This window comes from Lissotriton vulgaris, chromosome 9, assembly GCF_964263255.1.
Source record: "Lissotriton vulgaris chromosome 9, aLisVul1.2, whole genome shotgun sequence".
Classification (NCBI taxonomy): domain Eukaryota; kingdom Metazoa; phylum Chordata; class Amphibia; order Caudata; family Salamandridae; genus Lissotriton; species Lissotriton vulgaris.
Genome location: NC_141697.1, coordinates 1,244,116,553 through 1,244,129,848, shown reverse-complemented (window position 1 = coordinate 1,244,129,848; position 13,296 = coordinate 1,244,116,553). Strand labels below are relative to the sequence as shown.

Below are 13,296 nucleotides of genomic sequence, written 5' to 3'. Positions count from 1 at the left end.
TGTTTTTGAGATAGGGTTTCCTTTATGAGGTGGGGAGAAAGCTACAAAAAGTTGTTTCGTCTTTCTAAAGGATTTTGTTCTTTCAATGTAGTAAAGTATTTCTCTTTTTACGTCTAGTGTGTGAAGAGCTCGTTTTGCTACTGAGTCTGGTAGCGGGGAAAATACTGGGAGCTCTACAGACTGGTTACGTTGGAAAGCAGACACTACTTTAGGTAGACATTTTGCGTTCGTTCTAAGAACCCCTTTGTTATGATGAATTTGCAGAAATGGTTCTTCTATGGTTAACGCCTGGAGTTCACTGACTCTTCTGAGAGAGGTTATTGCCACCAGGAAAGCTACTTTCCAGGTGAGAAATTGTAATGTGCATTTATGCAGAGGTTCAAATGGGGGGCTCATGAGTCTGGTAAGTTCCATATTGATGAGGATGGAACTGTAGGTGGGATTATTCTTTTGAGTCCTACCATAAATGCTTTGATAGCTGGTACTCTAAAGCAAGACAAATGGTGTCTGTTTTGGAGATAGGCTGCTGTTGCAGCGAGATGTAGTCTTATGGATGTATATGCAAGGTTACACTGTTATAGATGCAGATGTTTTGAATAGAAGCATCTAGTGCATTGAATTTGTTATTTGTACAGTAAATTACAACTCTTTTCCACTTAGCGGCATAGCAAGCTTTAGTGGTAGGGCGTCTAGCCTGTTTAATGATGTTCATGTAGTCTGGCGGGAGATTGAGGTAACCGAACTATAAGACTTCAGGAGCCAGATCGCAAGGTTGAGTTGACTGGGGTCTGGATGCCTTATCTCTCCATGGCTCTGAGTGAGACGGTTGGGTGAAAGGCGTAGCTTTTATTTATTTTAGCTGTTTTATAACGCGCTCTGTTACTACCAGAGTATCCTGGCGCAAAAGGAAAAAAACTAGCAGGTGGCCGAAAAAAACAGAAGAAATTTAAAAAGTCTAATAAGCAAACCTAAAAAGATGCGTTTTCAGTGCCTTCTTAAAAGGTACAAAATTCTGAATTGATCTTAAGAACAAAGGCAGAGTTTTCCAGGCCGAAGCCGCAAGGACAGCAATTGACTGGCCTCCAAGGCGCACTCGCCGAAAGCGGGGTACACTCAGTAAATTACAATCAGCTAAGCGTAGAGATCGAGTGGGGGTGTAGCGGCTGAATCTTTACTTCAGATACGAAGGCCCAAGATCATTGACTGCTTTAAATGCTAGTGTTAGGATTTTAAAAGTAACCCTTTGAGTTACTGGTAGCCAATGTAGTTCTTACAGATGGATTCGTACACTCTCTCTACTGGGCACATTGCAGAGAAGTCTCGCCGTCGCATTTTGGATGATCTGTAATCTGGCGACTAGGAAGGCTGGGGTTCCACGAAGAAGAGAGTTGGCATAGTCGAGCCGTGATAGTATTAAAGCCCTTGCGACCGACTCACTTGCCGAAGATGGGAGATATGGAAAGAACTTTCTCATAGCCTTGAGAGATCCGAAGCACACCCCTGTAAGTTTCTTTATGTGTGCCTCAAACCTCAGATCCTCCCCAAACCTCCCAAGTTCCTTGCAGGGATGGTAACTGAGCTTGGCTGGGGAAAATCCGGAGGCCACAAGAGTTCTCTAAAATTAGGCGGAAATTGTCCATACAACAAAGTTTCTGTTTTGTCTTCGTTGCATTTCAGCTGAGCCGCTGCTAACCAATTAAAGACCGAAGAAAGACAGGAACAAATGACCTCAGTGTCAAGTGCTGTATCAGGCCATGTAAATAAAAGTTGCGTATCATCTGCATACGCTATAATTTTGGCCCCCATTTGTTCAGCCATCACTATAAGCGGGGTAAGATACACATTAAAAAGCAAGGGGCTCAATGTGGACCCCTGGGGTACCCCGGTAGTAAGAGGCTTGGCCGAGGAACAAAAAGGTGGGATCCAAACCTGCTGGGACCTATCGGACAAAAAAGATTTCACCCATTCTAGTGCTGAGCCCAGCACACCAATCTCAGCCAATCGAGTCAGGAGGAGAGAGTGCAGGACAGTGTCAAACGCGGCAGAGAGGTCCAATAAAATTAGAACCGCTCTGCCGCCACTGTCCAAACACTCCCTAATAGCCTCTGTGATCTCCACCAAAGCTGACTTCGTGCTATGTGCTGCACGAAAGCCGGACTGGGCAGGGTGGAGAGACTCAGAAGATTCACAAAGGCATTCAGCTGACGAAAAGCAAGTTTCTCTCCTATTTTCGCTATGGCTGGAAGCAGGGAAATAGGTCTATAGTTGCCCGGCACAGCAGGATCAGCACCCGTCTTCTTCAGCAAGGGAAGAAGCTTTGCCTGTTTCCATTCCTCGGGAACCTTAGATGTTTTAAAGGATAGGCCCATTATCTGCGAAACCTCTATTGTCACTGATTCTGCCACTGCAGCCAACACCCGGGCTGGGCATGTATCGCCAGGGGCACCGGATCTCAAAGACTTAATCGCAAACAAGGTGTCTTCCACGTGACAATGGAAAAAATTTCGCGACTTATTATTGGCCTTCTCAATTCTTCTGACAAAGTATTCAGATTTGGCCAGTTTAATACTGGCATAGTACTCCAGCTGTGCCGGGCGGTAAGCTACCTTGGCTAGTGGGCAATAGGCCGCCCGCCACACTCGCTCCAATTTCTTACAAGCAAGCTTAAGTATGCGTAATTGGGGCGAATACCAGGGTTGCGAGGGGGTCATTTTGATGAGGAACTACTGATAGTTCCAAGAGGGTTGTGAACCATGGTTGTCGGGCCTATGTTGGTGCCACCAGGATAATTTTGAGAGAATGCTGTTTGAGCTTCCGAACCACTAGCGGAATGAGTGGGAGAGGTGGAAAAGAGTAAGCAAATTTGTCGGACTAGTTCATCCATAGGACATAGCCTTTGGACAATGGGTGTGGATACCTGGATGCGAAGCTTGGGCATTTTGCGTTTTGATGTGTGGCAAACAGGTCTACTTCTGGGTAGCCCCACATTTGAAAGAATGGAAGCAGAACTTAAAGATGAAGTTCCCATTCATGGATCTGCTGTTTTTGACGAGTGAGCAGATCTGCAATCTGATTGTGCACTCCTGGGAGGTGTTCTGCAAGGAGTTATATGTTTTGCGGAATGGCCAACCTCCATATGATTTGAGCCAGGTGTGAAAGCTGCAGGGCTCCCCAGTTTTTGTATGAAATACATTGCTGTCATGTTGTCTGTACAGATCAGAACAGCTTTGCCTGCTAGGTGGAGTTGAATTGATTTTAGTGCTAGGAAGATCGCTAGCAATTCCAGATAATTTATGTGGAATTGGTTTTGTTGAGCGTTCCATATGCCCTGAATAGTATGATTTTGAAGATAAGCTTCCAAGCCGGTGAACGATGCATCTGTTGTGAGCACTATCTGTGGAAACGGGTCGAGGAACGATTGCTCTCTGGAAAGGTTTTGAGTCTTCCACCACTGCAGAGAGCGATGTGTGCAGCTGTCCACCAACACCAGATCTTTTAGCTGACCTTGAGCCTTGTTCCACTGACGTGCCAAACACTCCCGTAAGGGACACATCTCGAGTCTTGCGTAAGGGACTATCAGAATGCACAAAGCCATCATCCCGATTAACTGCATGAACATTTGAGCTGGTAATGAGTGTTGAGGCATACATTTTGATATGAGGGCTTGCATGGTGCTTATTCTGACTGGCTTGGGATATGCTAGAGCTTTTGAAGTGTTTACTGTAGCTCCTAGATATTATTGTGTTGTGGCGGTTGGAGATGGGATTTGGAGAGGTTGGAGAGGTTGACTGTGAATACCAAATCGTGCAGCAAGTGTATCGTTTTGTGTGTGTGTTGACTTGGCTTTTATGAGCCAGTCGTCCAGATAAGGAAAAATGTGAATATGTTGTCTTCTTAAAAAAAATGCCACTACTGCGAGGCACTTGGTGAAGAGTCTGGGTGCTGTGGTTACTCCGAATGGAAGGACTTTGAATTGGTAGTGTTGTCCGTTTATCACAAACCTAAGATATTTCCAGTCAGTGGGGTGAATGGGAATGTAAAAGTAGGTGTCCTTTAAATGTAGAGTGGATAGAAAGTTGCCTTGTTGGAGTAGTGGGAGTACCTGTTGGAGAGTGACCATATGAAAATGATCTGACTGAATGTATAGATTTAATGGCCTGAGGTCCAGTATTGGTCTGAGAGAGACATCCTTTTTTGGTATTAGCAAGTATAGTGAATACACTCCTGTGTCTTAATGAGGCAAAGGGACTGGTTCTATTGCATGTTTTTGTAACAGGGGAAGAACCTCTTGTTTGAGAAGAGTGAGATGTTCTGAGGACATTGGGTGTTCTCTGGGAGGAATGTTTGATGGAGTACCAGTGAGTTCCAGGCAATTTACGATACTGGATAATTTGTCTTCGCCACTTGTCTGTTGTAATGAAATTCCAGACATGTAGGAACTTTGATAGGCGTCCCCCGACAGGAGTGGAATGGTCAGGGGGAAGCGGAGGGAAGTCACTGCTAGTTTGCAGGGGAAGTGACGGTGGAATTATTTTTGCCTCTTCCCCTATTGTTGTTTCCTCTATATCCTCCATGATAGAACCCCGGGGAGGAGGAAGGTTGGATTTGTTTTCTGTAAGTAGAGGAGCTATTCTTTGATGAAATTGTTTTGGAGGCCCCCCTATAAAAGGGACGACGAGAGGAGCCTCTGTTGGAGGGTAGTTGTAGGGCTCCCATAGATTTGGCAGTTTCTGTATCTTTCTACTTTCTAATGAAGAGCCTACATTTGGTCCAAAAAGATGTTGTTGGTCAAAGGGTTGGTTTGGTATCGCTGATTGTACTTCTTATTTGAATCCTGAGATTCGAAGCCAAGCATGGCGGCGTAGCAAGATGCTGGTGTTAATGCCACGGGATTCTGTGTCAGCGGCATCAAGTGCACATTTTATAGAGATGTTTGTAATTAATTTACCCTCTTCAATGAGGTCGTTGGCTTTACCCTTGTATCGATCTGGTAAATGCTGCATTAGCTTTTCCAGTTCATCATAATGCGCTCTGTCATATCGGGCCAGGAGGGCTCGATCATTGGCAAAACGCCATCTATTAGCTGTTTGTGACGCAATTTGTTTGTCTAACGCGTCTATGAGCTTTGACTTCTAATCAGGAGGAGGGGTGTCGCCTGCGGCTTGTGAACTGGCTCGCTTGCGGGCATTAGATACAACAAGGGAGTCCAGGGGGACTTGACCTCTAATATAAACTGGGTCTGTAGGAGCAGCTTTATATTTTTTATCGACTCTTGGGGTGAGGATTCATGCTCTAACTGGGTCCTTCAATACTTCATCAGTATGCTTTAGCGTGCCTTTTAACATTGGCAATGTATGAGTTGATTTCTGGGATAGAGCGAAAGTTTCCATGAGGAAATCCTCCTCTAGTGGGTCAGTGTGTAATTCTACCCCATGATACAGAGCAGCCCTTTTGATAAGCGGTGCAAATCCTATATTATCATCGGGTGGTGATGGTCTGGAGGGATATAGGTCCGGATCATTAGTATTGTCTGGGTCTTTTAGTCCCATGGATCTGGGTCTTGTGGTATGGTGTGATGGTCATTATCCCCATCCTCGTCCCGGTCTCCATCCGTATTAGTATCGTCATCTGTGTCATTGTCCCCCTGTGGGTCAGGGGAGAAATGTGGTGATGGTGAGTTATCTGGAGATATTAGTAAGTTAGGATCAATAGGTGGAGGAGAGGGAGGTATGTGAGGGGGAGAGGGGTTAGTACCCAAGCCCTTCCTCTTTTTGGGAGGAATAGGGTGTTCCTCTGAAATGTCCTGTTTTCATTTCTTAGGAGGGGTTGCTACAAGATGTCCAGTTGTTGAATCAATAGGCAGTTTCTTTTGCTTGGGATCTATTGGTTCTTGTACAGGGAGTTCTTTAGATGGTAACTCCTTCTCTTTGGGTGTTTCAGAGGGTATTTTATGGGTAGTCTGTTTTTTCGGTTCCGAATCCTTTGCTGCATGTTGTTTATGCGCAGAAGGTTTTCTTTTGGAACTTTCGGTTCTGAAGGTTTGTCTTTAACTTTTGAATCTGAAGGCTTATCTTTGGGTCTATGCTCCGAAGATTTGGGCTTAGTTATTGCTGGTTCTGAAATCTTTGGTTTATGAGGTTTCGGGACGGAGTCTTTTGGTGCTGAAGATGAATTCAGTGCCAGTATCAGGGCGTCGGTTCCATGCTTGGATTTGGTTTTTGGTGCAGGAGATGGAGTGTCGGTACTGTGGGGATGGCTTGATCCCAAGACGGAGGCTTTGTCTTTCGGTTTCATAGCCGGGCTGGAGGGCGGGGCATCTGAACCATGTTTTAGGTCTTTCTCTAGGCCCGGGGGTGAAAGTAGTACCGGAGCCTTTATGGTTTTTTCAGTGTCTTGGAGCTTGTTACTCACAGTTTGTTGACCTGGAGTGATGCGAGAGTCTTCATCCATGTCGGAGTCATCAACTTCAGACACAGAGATTTTTTCCTCTTGATCGGCGGTGTGCTGATGAGCGTCACTCTGTTCTCCGAAGATGTCTGGCATTGGGCTAGTGCCGCGTCTCATCTTGTGACGTCGAGCCCGGTGGTCACAAATCGCTTTCTTCAGTTGGAATGATCGTCAGGCTTCGCAGCTGCTTTCTTTGTGCTCCGGGGATAGGCACAGATTACAAACCTTGAGTAGGTCTGTGTGTGGAAATTTAGCGCCACACCCGGGGAATTTTTTTAATGGAGTCCGTTCCATCGACTTCTAGCGTGGTCGGCACGTGTAGGCCTTGCGGCCCGTGTCGAAGCTCTCGATCGAAGTTGCTGCATTTTAACGATGCGCGTCGAAGGGGAAAACCGTGATCGAAACAATACAGTCGAGGAGAATGATTGTGCGTCGAAAGGTTCGAATACGATCCCGAACCAGAGCGCAGCAATACACATCGGAACCCAATGGAGGAAAAAAGCTATCTGAAGATGGAGTCGATGCCCAAGCACACTATCATCCTAAGGAGGAGTCACCTACCTTGTGACTACGAAGACTTCTTTCAGGACAAAAACAAAGTGAAAACATCCGAGCCCAACATCAGATGGCGATTAATGCACAACTATACAATCTACAGCTCATATGCCTCGAACAGCCTGGTTGTGTAGTTGCGTCGGAATTGCAGCACTGTTATGATTGAAGCTGCACTGGAAGAAAAAACAGCCGGCATTATTACTGTTTGATTGAGAGTGCCTCACCAAGGGGGGGAAGGGATTAATTTTAAAAAAGTACCTCCAGAAGCATGTAGCCACTGAAAGGACACTGGCCATTAGAAGCAGTACTTTGTCCATGGCCTGATATCAGAGGCGAGAAGGAGGTGCTGACCAGCAAGGAGACAAGAGTGATGTAGGAGCCAGCCTACGGCAATTGCAGCAACGTAGACCCACATGGATGTTAAAGATTGCAGGGATTTGTTAGCATGAGCTGAAAGCCATTTTGTACTTGGCAGCCATTTTAGGTAGCCATGTGCTCGCCATGTGCTGTTTCTCTCTTCCAGAGCCTTGCACATGCTCAGAGGGGCCTAGCTAGCAGAATGCACCTGCTCCTAAGAACGGTCAGGCTATTCTTGCTGATGCAAGGAGAAATGACTCTCCTCCCACTTTGTTGAGCAAGCAGATCTTGCATGCCCATATTAGTCATTTTGAATGCTGGTACATGCCAGGACCTCCACTTGGCTTTATGCTGACTAATGTAACCTAAGCATATATAAGGTCCCTGTTTTCTGTACTCCTTAGACTGCCTCATACAGTTTCCTGAGGGTTCTGTGTGACGTAGTCTACCTCATCTGAGGTTATTAAAATATGAATTTTATATTACAGTTCTGTGCCAATCTCTTCTTTGTTGAAGGTTTATCAGGGAGACCCCTGAGACGGTTTCTATGTTCTACATGGGAGCTAGCAAAAGGTAAATACAATGATGCAGGAGCCAGCCAATGGTAAGTAAAGGACATGTTCTAAACCCTTTTAAAGATTTTTTTTAATACAATAAATGTGGCCATCAATGTGTTTAAGAAACCTAAAAATGAATACAGACAGTTTTATATAAAGTTCTACTAAAGAATTATGCCTAGGACTTTGTAGGGTGATAAAACATGAGTAGATGCCCGGTATTGTCCCTGGCGACGGTGTCAAGCCTAAGTAACATAGATCATTTAAAAACGTCATAGGCCGCAGCTGACCACATTCTCTCAGCAGAACATACCAAGCAAACTGTGTTCTAAGGTCTCCTCTTATGGTGCCACCTTTGTTAAGGACAGTCAAATGGCAAATAACCATCGCTTGTCTGCAGATGTCTGTTGTTTATAAATAAGGTAATGGTAAACGATTTAGTATACAGTTGTTAGAATTCGGGCCTCTAGTTGCCAGTGGTATGCACCCTGTCCGAGTAAGGGCCCTTACTCTAGTCAGGATGAGTAGATTACACACCTAAGATAACCCCTGCTCACCCCCTTGATAGCTTGGCAGAGCAGTCAGGCTTATCACAGAGGCAATGTGTAAAGTGTTTTTTCTTCTCTCTCTCGTCCTGGAAGGCCAGCAGGTAACTTAATACATCTTAGGGTGGCTTCCTAGAAGTTTGTTCCCATCCCTTCTTGACCAGACTGAGAGGTCCCCTCACAGGGTGCCCATACAGAGGTTCAAAATGGCCGAAGCCTACCCCAGTCTGTGGTAATACCTCCCTATAGGCGAATAGAAGGCATGGTAAGAGGACATCCCACTTACGTCTCATGAGTTCTGAAAGACGCATAATCATACCTTTCAGGGTACTGTTGGACCGTTCAACCAACTCATTGCTTTGGGGGTGGTGAACTTGTAGGTAACACCACATGCCTTCCACATGGCCTTTATGCACAGAGACAAGAAGTTGGTACCCCAGTCGGATACCACCTCTTTGGGGAACCCCACACAAATAAAGATCCCATCAGTGCCCTGGCCACAGTGGGTGCAGACACAGTCCTCAGAGGGACAGACTTGTGTTTCAGTGGCATGGTCCACCAAGACAAGAATGAACCCATGGCTGTCTTGGGGTTCAGAGTCCCAGCAATGCCAATGCCCACCCGCTTGAAAGGGGTGCCTAAGACAGGGAACAGTTGCTGTGGTCCTTGCATCTCCCCCTAAGTCTTGTCGCTCACCTGATTGGTGAGAGCAGGAGCTGCAGTGAGAATCTGAATGCATCCACATTTGGGGCCAGTAAAAGTGGGGGATAAGCCTGTAAAAGTTCCTGTCCTGCCTCTAATGATCTGCCAATGGCACATCATGAGCCAGCCCAGTCGGAAGGCTCTGAAGCACCGAGGTACCACCAACACACGGGCTGCCCTAGGCTCAGCAACATTAGGCTTGCTATATAGGAGGCCATTATCCAAACAGGTCAGGTGAGATCCAGAGGTGTTACCAGCTGCCTGGGTCTCGGTCTGTCCTGTGCTGCACAGGATTTCTCCTTGGTGGGGCCCCCTTCCTGCTGCCAATGGATTAGCTCAAGCAGGTCCCCCATTTCAGCCACCTCTTCCCCCGTAGGTTCCGGAGCATCCCCCTCAGGATCAGCCTCCTCCCAGATCGTGGAAATTTCAGGAGTGGGTTTCCGTGCCCCTTCTCTTCCTGGCAGGTACCGGACAACCTCTTTCAGGCTCAAGGTCCTTCTGATCACCCTCCCAGGCTGCCACTGACCATGTGGTCACGCACGCCCACTCAGGCAGACCCAACATCTCCAAATGTGACTTGAGCTCCACCTCCTTCCAGGCAGTATGCTCCAGGTCGTTGCCCAGAAGACAGTCAACAGGCATGAATGGACTCACAGCTACCCTCAAGGAACTCGAGACCCCCCCCCCCACGCACTCAAAGGGAACCTGAGCCACCAGAAACTACGCTCGCTGTTGTCTACAGCAACAACGTGGTGGACCACATTAGGAATTACCTGCTCTTCAGACACCAGATGACAGTGGACAGTTGTCATATTGGCTCCAGTGTCTCTCAGAGCCTCCACCCTTCTCCCACTGATGGTCAACTACTGCCTATACTTCCTAGTCTTGTTGGGCATGGGGGGTTTCTAGACCATCTTGCTGTCACCAAAGAAAACTAGGGTCATCTCAGATGGCTCCCCAACTGGGACCAACTCCTTCCCAAGTGTTACACTCGCCATCCCCAGTGACAGCCCACCGGTGGAGGCCTGTGCCCGCTTGGGACTGCCCTTGAAGTGCCCATCCTGATTACACTCAAAGCACTTCAGGGGTCCCTTACCCCTAGGCTTTCCTGGTGGGAACCACTTCTATTCTGCAGTTTGTTGGGAACCCTTACCCTTGGAACTAATTTTGGGGCCTTGAGAGAACTCCTTACTTTTGTTTTTATCTGCCCCCTCCTTGGGGATCCTGCCCACCATTTGTTATTCTCCCATAAATAACTTCTTTCGTACCCTGGTGCTGAGCCAGCGGTCTGCGTTCTGACAAGCTTCCTAGGACCATTTAGCTTACTCTCAATCAAGTGCTGGTGCATCTCTGGAAACAATGACTAGATAAGTGCTCACATGCAATCAAATTGTACAGCCTCTGACAGTCTGTTACCTCACTGCCCCTCACCCAACCATTCAGTGCTCTGCAGTAGGAATCAACATACACAACTCAAGTTTGAGAACCAAGTTTAGTACCCTCGCTGAACTTCACCCTGTAATTCTCTGGTGTGAGACCATACCTCCTAACTAGGGCTTCCTTCATGGTGGGGTCCCTCATTTGGTCTTCTGGTGATAGTGCCAACAAGGGGTCTCTCCCCTACACTGTGATGTGCCGCCACAGACCTGCTCCCCAATCTTTCTCAGGGACCCTGTGCATCCTTAAAGCTACTTCATAGCCTTCAAACCACTAATCAATATCATCTCCTACCACAAAATCCGTCACCACATCCTTGGGTATGTGTACCTTTCCTTCTGAGTGCACCAAAGAAATGCTGCGACCATCTGTGCTGAACTTGGTCTTAAAATCCTGCTGCTTCAAGCTCAGCTCTTGAGCTAAAAATAATTAGTTTCTACTCCATGGCCAATTAATTCTTCTCCGCTTCCCTTCTGAGTTTGGCAAGTTCCAACTTGAAATTCTTTCTTTCCACCTGCCTTACAACTCCTCTGGTGACTGACCTTTAGAGGAAACACTGTTGCTTGCCCTGGAGGGTGTTCCCACCTTAGGCAGATCCAGATTTTCCACAAAATCCCCATGCAGGCTTTGTTCCTCCATGTAATCTACAGCCACCCCCTCACTCTAGTCAGGATGAGTAAGGTACACACCTAGGATGACCTCTGATCACCTCCTTGGTAGCTTGACACAGAAGAGGGAGAGGAAGAGAGAGAGACCCTCCACACACAAAAGGGCTTCACACCAGTTTAGAAAAATAATCATTATTTATCTATTTAAAACAAGACCTAAGTGACAAAAATCCAACATACACATGTCAAGATATGAACTTTTAAAATTTAAATAAAGTTTAGTTCTCAGAAATTAATGGTTGTACTTAACCAGGGCAAAGTACCTTAGATGTGTCAAAACTCAAAGACTATGGGTGTTGCAGGGGAGGTGAAGAGTCGAAAAAGCAGGTGATGCTTCGGTTCGTTACTGCTATGCTGGAGAGGTGATGCGTCGTTTGAGGGCATGATACCTTGGTTCCTTACTGTGGTGGGTGTCGATAAAGAAACTGGAGCCCAGGGATGCGCGTCAATGATGTGTCGAAAGTCAAGCCGCGATGCGTTGATTCTCCAATTCATGCAGGTGCAGTTCTTGGAGGTGCTGCGATGAAAAGTGGAGGCCTGCATTGCAAGTTGCGTTGAGCAAGGACAAGGCACCGTAGCAGGCAATGGTAATGCGTTGAGTTTTGAGATGATGGCTGGTTCTGAATGACGCTTAGAGTCAATGAGTGGATTTTCTCCTTTGTTTCACCAGAACTCCCTTCCAAGGACCCAGGAACTGGATTTGGCACCACTTGGCAGAGTAGGACTCACACCAGCAGAGTCCAGGTGATTGAAGGTGAAGTCTTTGATGGCCCGGAAACTTCCAACAGGGAGCAAGCTCAAATCAAGCTCTTGGAGAACCTTGGGAAGGAGGATATAGAAAGCAAAGTCCAGTCCTTTCACTCCGAGGACAGAAGCAGAAACCAGCAGGCCAGATGTGTCCTGAGTACATGGTGTCAGTGGTCCAATACGTACACCCATTTCAGCCTTTGAAGTAGGCACACTTCTAAGGAAAGTCTTTGTAGTGCACAAGACCCTGCCCTTCCCTGACTCCAGAAACTACAGAGTGTGAGGACAGGCGCAGCTCTATTCAGGTGTCAGTGCCAACTACTCCCACCACTCTAACCCAGGAAGTGCCATCAGCCTGGTGATGGGCCACCAGGATATCCAGGGGACACCTCCGCTCCCTTCGTGCAACTGTCCAGAGTGAATGCACAAGAGCCCAACTTGTCACCCTGACCCAGATGTGTATTCAGACAGGCAGAGGCCCTGAATGGAAGTGGCATTTTCAGACCTACAATTTAAAAATCAACTTCACCAAAGATGTATTTTTAAATTGTGAGTCCAGAGATACCAAACTCCAAATTTCTATCTTCTCCCAACAGGAAATTACACTTAAAAGATATTTCAACACAATCCCCATCTTACCCTGCGGGTGGAATATGCCTTGCAGTAGTGAAAAACAAATTTAGCATCCTGCCCACGGGGCTGCCTTGGGCCTACCTTAGGGTGACTTAAATGTAATAAAAGAGAAGGTTTGAGCCTGGCAGTGTGTGCACTTGCCAGGTCAAAAGGGCAATTTAAAACTGCACAGACAGTGCGGTGGCAGGCAGGAGACAGGTTTGCAAGGCTACTTATGAGGGTAGCACAATCAGTGCTGCAGGCCTACTAGTAGAACTTAATTTAAAGATCATGGGCACACACAGAGCACTTTACTGGGGGCTTACAAGTAAACAAAATATGCCAATCATGGGAAAACCAATTTCCAATACAGTTTAGACACAGGGCACTTACACTTTAGCACTGGTCAGCAGTAGTAAAGTGCCCAGAGTCCTAAAGCCAGCAAAAGCAAAATCCAGCACAAAGTCCAAAAGCAGGAGGTCAGAAGCAACAAGTAAGGGGGAGCCACAGCAAGAGCTGCAGGTTTAGCAGTGAACTATTTTATGCTTAGAAGTTTCATTTAAGTACCAAATTTTCTTTTTACAATCACTCGCTTGAAAATGTCAGTTAAAATGAGATTTCCATACAGGTTCTTCAATTTCTAATGTCTGTTTGGTCTGTTCTTCTCCC

The 13,296-nt window shown here is 46.6% G+C and overlaps 1 protein-coding gene across 1 annotated transcript in view; it reads right to left on the bottom strand.

Annotated features, from left to right (window-relative positions):
• LOC147693179 (uncharacterized) overlaps window positions 1-13,296 on the bottom strand; it is a 708,628-nt gene that overhangs the window by 449,889 nt on the left and 245,443 nt on the right.